Below are 8,283 nucleotides of genomic sequence, written 5' to 3'. Positions count from 1 at the left end.
CATAAGATACCAGACCTTTTCACACACAACGTATTTCAGGCAAGTGTTGAAAGTCCCAGGAGTAACCTAGTAAAAGAGAGAAAGAACTACACTGTATAGCCAGTGCTTACCTCATAAAAAAAGATGAAATAGCCACAACTGATGATATTGTAACAGGTGTTTGAAAGCATTATGGTACATTTAACCTGCACAGTCAGTGCATCAGCCTCATTACCATGATTTAGCATAGCCCAAATGTTACTCCAAATATAAAACACAACGTAAACCGTATTGTATATGTCACATAGTTTGAAAAGAATAAAATACCTGTGGCTTCTATGATTTATCTCATCAGGAGACAAGAAATTTTTTTTCTGTCAAGTATTGTTCCTGATTTTATGTTGCCTTACATAACAACTTATCTCAGAAATTAAAGGTAACAAATTTTACCACAAGCTTGTATTCTGCCACCAAGGAGAGTTAATTAAATTCACATTTTTTCATACTGCAGATTTATCATAGATAAATTAATGTTAAAATGAAGAAGGAAGGATGAATTGTTTATCTGTAACTTAACATATTTGAGCAACTACATAATGTAAATATGTGCCTCCAAATGCTCCAAGGTACAGTTCATTTTGATAGTGTTCATATTTAGCCGAGGCTTATTCTACCTCATGAGATTATACAAATTCCTTTGAACTTTTGAAACTCCTTTGCACAGAGGTATTCTATGCAAGTAGACAGACAAGAACATTGTATACATTTTGTTATCATTGTTAATAAAATTAATATAGAAACATTTCTTCCTGCAGGATGTGTAAATGTTACTTGTTTTGAGGCTGTGATATTTTGCTTTCTTTCCTTTTTCCTAATTTAGTATTTACAGAAGGAAACATCAGGAAACCTCACAGGAGCATCTAGGCAGGAATCATTCAGTCGTGTGACAGTGAATGTGCCAGAAAAGCAATCTAAACTGAACCTCATGTAACATTCAAACAATGATTCATAGTATCATTCTACATTAAATATTTGAAATGATCATTTTTGCACCTTTCCAGATTGCATCCTCAACCAACATAGCTCAGTGAGGTATCAGGATGAATAATTATTTGAAATAGAAACAAAATATAAATATTAAAAAATCCCATCCTGGTCAGTGATACTGATTATATTATTGTTATGAAGATTTTTGAGGGCTATTAGGCATAGCATCTCTCCTCTCTCTAGCCATCTGCACAATGATCAGAGCTCAGATGGAAAGCAACAGTATTCTGACTGAAATAAATGATTGTTGGGCAGGCTTTCAGTCTCAAGACTTAAAAATCAGTATAGCATTACACAGTACAGTATGACACAATTGTGTAGCATTACAAGGTGCATATATATTCTTATTTCTGATTTTCTGGACTTTCAACCCGTGAAAAAATGTTCAGTAGAGGTTTGTCCTGGGCAAAGTGTTACTTAAACCTCCAAGTCCACATGTCAACACTGTTTTCATCAGATAGGATATGCTGGTGCAGTTAGAAAAAAAAGAGGATGCATGGCTGTGACTGGAAAGAAACATGTATAGAGAAATCTTTTAATGTCTTTTAATGTGCAGATGAGCTGTATCACAGAAATATCCACAACATTTGGACAGAAACAACGTTTTCTTAAAACTCCTTTTCATATCTTCCTAGCCATAATTTAGTAAAGGTTTTGTTTTGTTTATTTTTCTGCATATTTGAGCAGCTGACTGAGCAAAAATACTGCAAAAAGTGAGTTTTAATTTCTACTTATCTGTATTTTAAGCTGCTGTGCATGTAATTCTTCCTAAGTTTTCAGTAATGAAGAAGTATTGGGGAAAACAAACAAACAAACAAACAAACCAAAACAAAACAAAACAAAAAACAAAAAAAAAAAACAACTTTCTCTCACTTACTTCTCTTGACCAATTTCTTTCTGTCCATGGCTATATAGGAGTATAACTAGATCTGGTATAGTCCTGCAGCTCCTCTGCAATTCTGAGCTACCATAAAGGAGATGTCAGTTCCAAATGCAGACTCAGCAATAACTAACAAAGCAGTATAATATTTCTCATGCCAGATCAGCAGTTATATTTGCCCAGTGTGTTTCTATTATCAGGCTGAACAAAACGTCTTATCTTAGTATCTCATTCTTATTCTTCAGAACACAGGAATATGCATGTCTCTGGCCAGATCAGTTCCACAGGCAGTCCTGAAGCAATCAACAGTTATTTCAACCAAAGTCATTTTACAGGCATTGAAAATTAAAGAATGCATAAAGATATCTGCACATAACACACCAGAAAATATTGATAATGGATAAGCTGGGATGAAATCTTACATATAAGATTTCATAAATACCTCATAAATATCTTCACTTGACTTACACGATGTTACGCATTTCAGGAAGAAATGCAAAGACATGGGATGATGATTTTCTTCCCCTTTGTCCAAATGCAGGCTGTCATCTGTTTCTCCCTGAATTACTGAAGAAAATAATTTCCTTGACAGTTTTTCTCCCCAATAAGCTACTATTCTTTTTTTCTTTCTTCTTTCCTCCTTAAGTAAGACTACGCAATTTAGAGACTGCAAATGATTCTGTGTGATAGAACAACCTCAAAATGGATGCTGCTCAGACATGCTAACATAACTCACCAGCCCAAATGACCTTCCTCTGAGATCTTTTGCTTTGGGATGACATGGTCAGGTCAGTCAAAATTAAATTATTAAGGATGTATCTATTTACTGATGCATACTTTTACCAATTACTGATAAACTTGTCATTCAAATTCCTTAGAACCTACACTGCAAACTGAGAACTGAAGCCCAGAAATTAACTGCAGTGAACAGAAAAACAGGACATACCTGAGTGCTTCAGAAAGAAAAACAAAAACAAAAAACAAAATCCACCAACAACAAAAACCAAAACACACTGTGAAAGATCTAAAATGCCTTTGTGATTTCTTTCTTTAAGGAGGAAAGGGAGAGAGGGGAAGAGAGGAGGAGAGAGGGGGACAGAGAAGGTGTGGTGGGAAGACAGCTTACAAGAAAGGGAAAAAAAGTCGCTCCTGCTTTTGTGAGGAGTCATCTTTAAGGTCAAAGAAAACTGAAATTAGAGTTTTCTATCTCATCTGACAAGAATCTTCATTTCAATGGCTGCATCACATAGGCCAAACAGCCTCTAAAACCCTGTTGTTGTTTTTTGATTTGCGGGGATTTTTTTTTTTTTTTGGCAGTAGTTTTTTGTTTCTTTGCTTGTTTTCTTGGTATCCAATAGTTTATTTTTTTTTCTTAAACAGCAATAAAATCAAAAATTGTATGTTATGACATACAGCATTTTCCATGAAGATGGAATATTGAAATCCCAGCATTTCAAATAAACTTAGCATTTAAAGTAACCTCAAGACCTTACACACTGTAAATTAAAAATTAAAAATAAATACTTTTTTTCCTACATGTGGGCATTTTACATGCAAATAATACATAAGTAAGGACACATCTTCAAATGGCACATATTCCTGTGTAAGATGGCTCAAAATGTCCATGAGATACAACACAAACTACACTCCTTTCCCTTTTTATTCCTCTTTAAATTGCTACTTCAGTATTATGTACCACCAAGAAAGATTAATTAAACTGTTACGAGGCAGCAGTAATTCCATGTCTAGGAACAGAAGCAGCATCGAAAATTAACCAACTAACCTACTAAGTTGTTGGCATTTTTTGTTTTGTTTTTTAATTGTAAACAGCTTAAGAACATCAGGAAACTGAGAAGATAAGACAGTGAAGTTATACAAAGAGTTAATTTGTTCTTACTAGGCGAGTTTATTCTGGTCACTCGTAATTGGTCACTGTAACACTCCGGTCACTTTAAGTTTAGCTAAATAATTAATGAACTTTCAGTGTAGCTATGCAGGGAATTAAGCAAGGCATTTTTTTTTCTCCTTATTTTATCAAGTTTAGTTAAGCCTGGTGAAATGTAAAAGCCAAATTCTCACTGAATAGGGAAAGCAGAATAGAATGTTTGAATGTGCTCTTATATTAAAAAAAAAGCAAGCACTTTTACAGTTATGTGTTACAATGTAAGAAGTGTTGATAGATAAATAATTTCTCCTGTGAATCACAGCTGCTAAAGGAATGCTTGAAAAAAGTACAAGAACTATGCTCAAGTTTATCCACTGCTGTGAGGAAAGTATGTCAGTGATCTGACTTCATATTCATATCACTGACATCCAGTGATACTGTGACAAAAGTGAAAGAAAGGAAGAAAAAAAAAAGTGGAAACAAGGGAGGAAGGGAGCAAGAAAAAGAAGATAAAAAGAAGAAGATACAAAGAAAGAGGAGAAGTAGAATGAACAAGCAAAGGAAAGAAAAGAAAGAAAGGAAGTAAAATGGTTTCAGTAGGCAAAGAGATCCTGCCAAACATCACATCTTAAGCAATCTTCTAAGTTGGAGCAAAAACTCATCTTTCTTACACTGAAATTCTGACAAACAATCAGAAACAAGTGGAATTAAGAATTTTCATAGCAAATACAAAACTTTTCAAAAACAGCCAAAACAGATTTTGATTTATGTTACACTGCAAAAACAAAAGGTGCATACCCACCTCAGTGAACAAGTGGGTAACTACATACTACTTTCTGTATTTGGATAGTTCTAACTTGTATATTATGTTCTGACATGGATATTGTTTTCACAAAACTGATTTGTCTGACTATCACAGGAACCTTGCTAGATCTATAGGACCATCTGCTGGTAAAAATCAAAGGCTATTTTATGCCTAACAAAACTTAAAATAATCTTTTGTTCCAGAGATAGGCTTATATTGCATATAACAGCCCGCATACCATCTCAGAATGTGGGCTGATTGTCACCTTGGTGTTGTTAGAAAAACAGCTTCCTTATCCAGTATTCCACAGTTCTGTGAACAGAATGTATTTTAACACAATTTCTATTCACAGCTTAAGTGAATCACTTCCCTTACAATTCCTCACCCCCAACTATTCATTTATGTACAGATGAGCAAAGCACTTTGATGAAAGTAGGTTCCAGAATAGATTAAAACTCCAGAATTTGCAAGTTTATTTTTGCAGATGGGAATGATATGAAATAAGGAGCCTTAAAGAAAAAAACCTTACTACAGATTACATATTGTATTTTAAACGTCCCTTGCTTCATCCTTCCTCCTCCACATCAAAACAACTTCAAAGGCCCACACAAGTATAATATAATAATGCAATAAATTTAACCCAATTTTCATAGTGGTATGTCCTTGAGAATATCACACATTATTTTACGTCACATACAGAAAACAATTTGCGGTCATTCTACCACTTACTCAGTGCTAATTTGGGCAAGGTATTGTCCCTTATAAATTAACACACTTTTGTCTGTGATAGCATTGCACACCAGTAGCAATCAAAATAAATCCTACTTATGCCCACATATGCATTCAGGAATAGCTGGGTCTTCAATCAAGAATTCTGCATGACTATAGATCATATGATTAAATTATGCCTACTTTACGACTTCCTCAGTGAAGAACTGTCTTTGTCTTGCTGACCCTCAAACATTCCCAGGGAACGCCATATTTAGAGAATGTTTAGGTGCATAATCTGTTTCATCCTCAAAATTAATACATGCCAGCAGTAATAACTCAGAGCATAACATATGGGCTTTACTCAGTAAAAATATAAGCACAATTAGCACCGAAGAAAATGGACAATTCTTGAACACTTTATTAAATATATTCCATGTGCTTGCAAGTCCAGTTAGGCTGAGGCCTAGCCTTTTTTTTTTTTTTTTTTTTTTTTTCTGAAACAGATTTGAATCACTAGAAAAAGCTATAATTCATAAAAAACTACCAAATAATAAGAAAAACCTGTTTGCATCTTATGTACTTCCCTGACAGAATAGTATTAAATCTGCTTCATTTACTAATTACACTGATCTATTTCTTTCTTCTTTTGGGGGGAGGGAGAGTGAAATTACTGGATATTGTTTTGCCTGAATGTTTTCCTAAAAGTGTGCTGATGTGTATTTTTCACAGTCACCTAAGCATGCAATTTTGCAATTAAATAAGCCTTACTACACAAAGAGAGATTTCAGATTTTTATTCAAAAATTGCAAGAAAATCAAAGATTCAACATGCGGAGACTTTCAAGGTACATCCATCACTGTATGGCAAATCTCCTTAACTTCAAAAAGTTTGTCTTTATAGATGGGTGCTGAGGATGGGAAAAGGTTTGTATTTATTAGGAAAAAAAAAAAAAAAGTGCTTTGCTAAAACAGCTAATTACAGCTAATTCTTACCATTTTTAGATTCTGTTAAGTCTTAGGATTGCAGTTTCTCTCAGGTAGCACAAGGATCTGAAAGTAATTAAAAAAAAATAATGAAAACAAATGTAATGAAAACTGTCACAATATTTAAAAGGTTTTGTTTTTTTTTTTTCTCTCCAGTGTGACAGTAGTGAGCCAAGAATAAGCTTCAGTGGTTAAGATTAAAGTTATGCAAATTATTCTAACCACATGTACACTTATATACCATATTCCTCTACTCTTCAGTGTTCTGTAGGCTTAAATATACGAAAAAGGAATCCCTAGCACTTGGATTTGCAAAACTATTACGCTATTCATAGCACTTGGTACTTCTCTGAAAAGTCCTAATGGTTAAGACACCTAAAAATTAGTCAACGGGACAAAATCCATCAACCTGTGCTTACTGTGAAAGGTGGTCCATTGTTTGCAGCCATACTACAAAGTGTGGTGCCTTTTTTTTTTTTTTTTTTTTTTTTTTTTTTTTTTTTTTTTTCCCAGTCAAGAAACACGCATTACAGTGTCAGGCATTCACAATGTAAGGGCCCAGAGAGTAGGTATTTTTGGAAATGGCACTGCATTACATAACCTCCCGTTTTCTCTCCCTCTATTCCACACACACATACTTGCATGCACACACCTATTTTTAATAGGGAGGAAAAAAAGAGTAGGTCCTACCTCGTTCAAATTACTGCTCTTTTAACTGAGTGAATTTGTAGCACACCTCCTTTATCAGTTCTCATAAAGTGAAAAAATAAAGTTCTCTTCTACTGATAGATTATGTATTTCTTACCTATAGTGTGTATGTACGAGATATAATTAGGTATGAGTCATACGTCTACACACAAATACATACATCTATGCTGGACAGAAAACTGCAAACTCTTACCTATAAATGGACATAGAAACATTCAGAAGAAAGCACATCAAAAAATGCACACCAAAATACATTTGTTTGGGGTTTTTTTGTTTGTTTGTTTTTGTTTTTGTTTTTTTTTCCCTCTCTCTCTCCCTAAAGAACCACCCAAAATTTAACTGCTGCACATGCAAAAACGCAGAAGGCTGTTGCAAGAATGACTGCTTTCTAAAAATAAACACCAGCAGCCTGAGAGGAATCCAGTGTCAGGGCGGAGAAGAGGGAGATTCGTTTTACAAGAGAGAAGAAAAGAGACGAAAGCCCAATCCTAGAGCCTTGCATACATGCTAAAAAATCTAAGCGCCCAAAATTCAGAAAGGCGTTTTGGTGATTTTGGAGTGAAAAACCAAAAAAGAGAGGAATTAGTTTTACAAAACCACTCCTCGTCTCCCCTTGCATGTGTGCAGCACAATCCCCAGCCCAGAAATCCAGCCTCAAAGCACAAAGACAAAGAGTTAAGCATATATACTGCACGTTCTCTCATCTCCTTCAAGAAAGCCTGTTTTGGAAATGTGCGCGGAGAGCGTGCTGCAAGCTGCAAGCACAGACCAGCTAAGGGCAAAAGGAAACGAAGAGAAAGAAAGAAAGAAAGAAAGAAAGAAAGAGAGAGAGAGAGATAGGATTAATAAAAAGTAGAACGAAATTCTGTGGATTGGAATTGCATATACTTACAGACAAAAGCCCCCGCTCCCTGCTCACTTTCTGTCCTTTCTACATGATCTGAAACACAAATGTGGATTAAAAAAGGGCAGCATGCTACAGAGGGAATTTATAGTTGGGGGAGTGGAGAGAGGGTAGGGGGTGTGGGGAGGAATGACTGCACCTCTTCCAAAGTGCAGTCGTGGAGAAAAAGGGGTGGGGGGTGGCTGGGGGAAAGTCTCCCTCTCTCTCGGGCTGGGATTTGGCTGCCAGCACTGGTTATATTGAACAATGAGCTAATTCTGATGGTAGCTGGCTGCCTGCCAGCTCCCCGCTCCCCTCCCGTCCCCTCCTTACACATACACACTCCCTCCGCCCGCCTCCCCCCACCGACCCCCCTCCCTTTCCTCCCTCTTCCCCCCTCCT

The 8,283-nt window shown here is 35.8% G+C and overlaps 1 long non-coding RNA gene across 1 annotated transcript; it reads right to left on the bottom strand.

Moving 5' to 3' along the window:
* Window positions 1–6,083: 6,083 nt before the first annotated feature.
* Window positions 6,084–8,199, bottom strand: LOC122162628. The gene is made up of 3 exons (XR_006169608.1): window positions 7,891–8,199; window positions 6,300–6,356; window positions 6,084–6,214 (listed from the first exon to the last, which is right to left on the bottom strand). It is a non-coding gene; the product is annotated as an uncharacterized LOC122162628 (long non-coding RNA).
* Window positions 8,200–8,283: the final 84 nt, after the last annotated feature.

The sequence above is a fragment of the Centrocercus urophasianus genome, unplaced genomic scaffold (genome assembly GCF_019232065.1).
Source record: "Centrocercus urophasianus isolate 14NV4802_14NV808 unplaced genomic scaffold, USGS_Curo_1.0 seq_21, whole genome shotgun sequence".
NCBI lineage: Eukaryota > Metazoa > Chordata > Aves > Galliformes > Phasianidae > Centrocercus > Centrocercus urophasianus.
The sequence above is the reverse complement of the archived record's forward strand: the minus strand, read 5'-3'. Positions and strand labels throughout refer to the sequence as shown.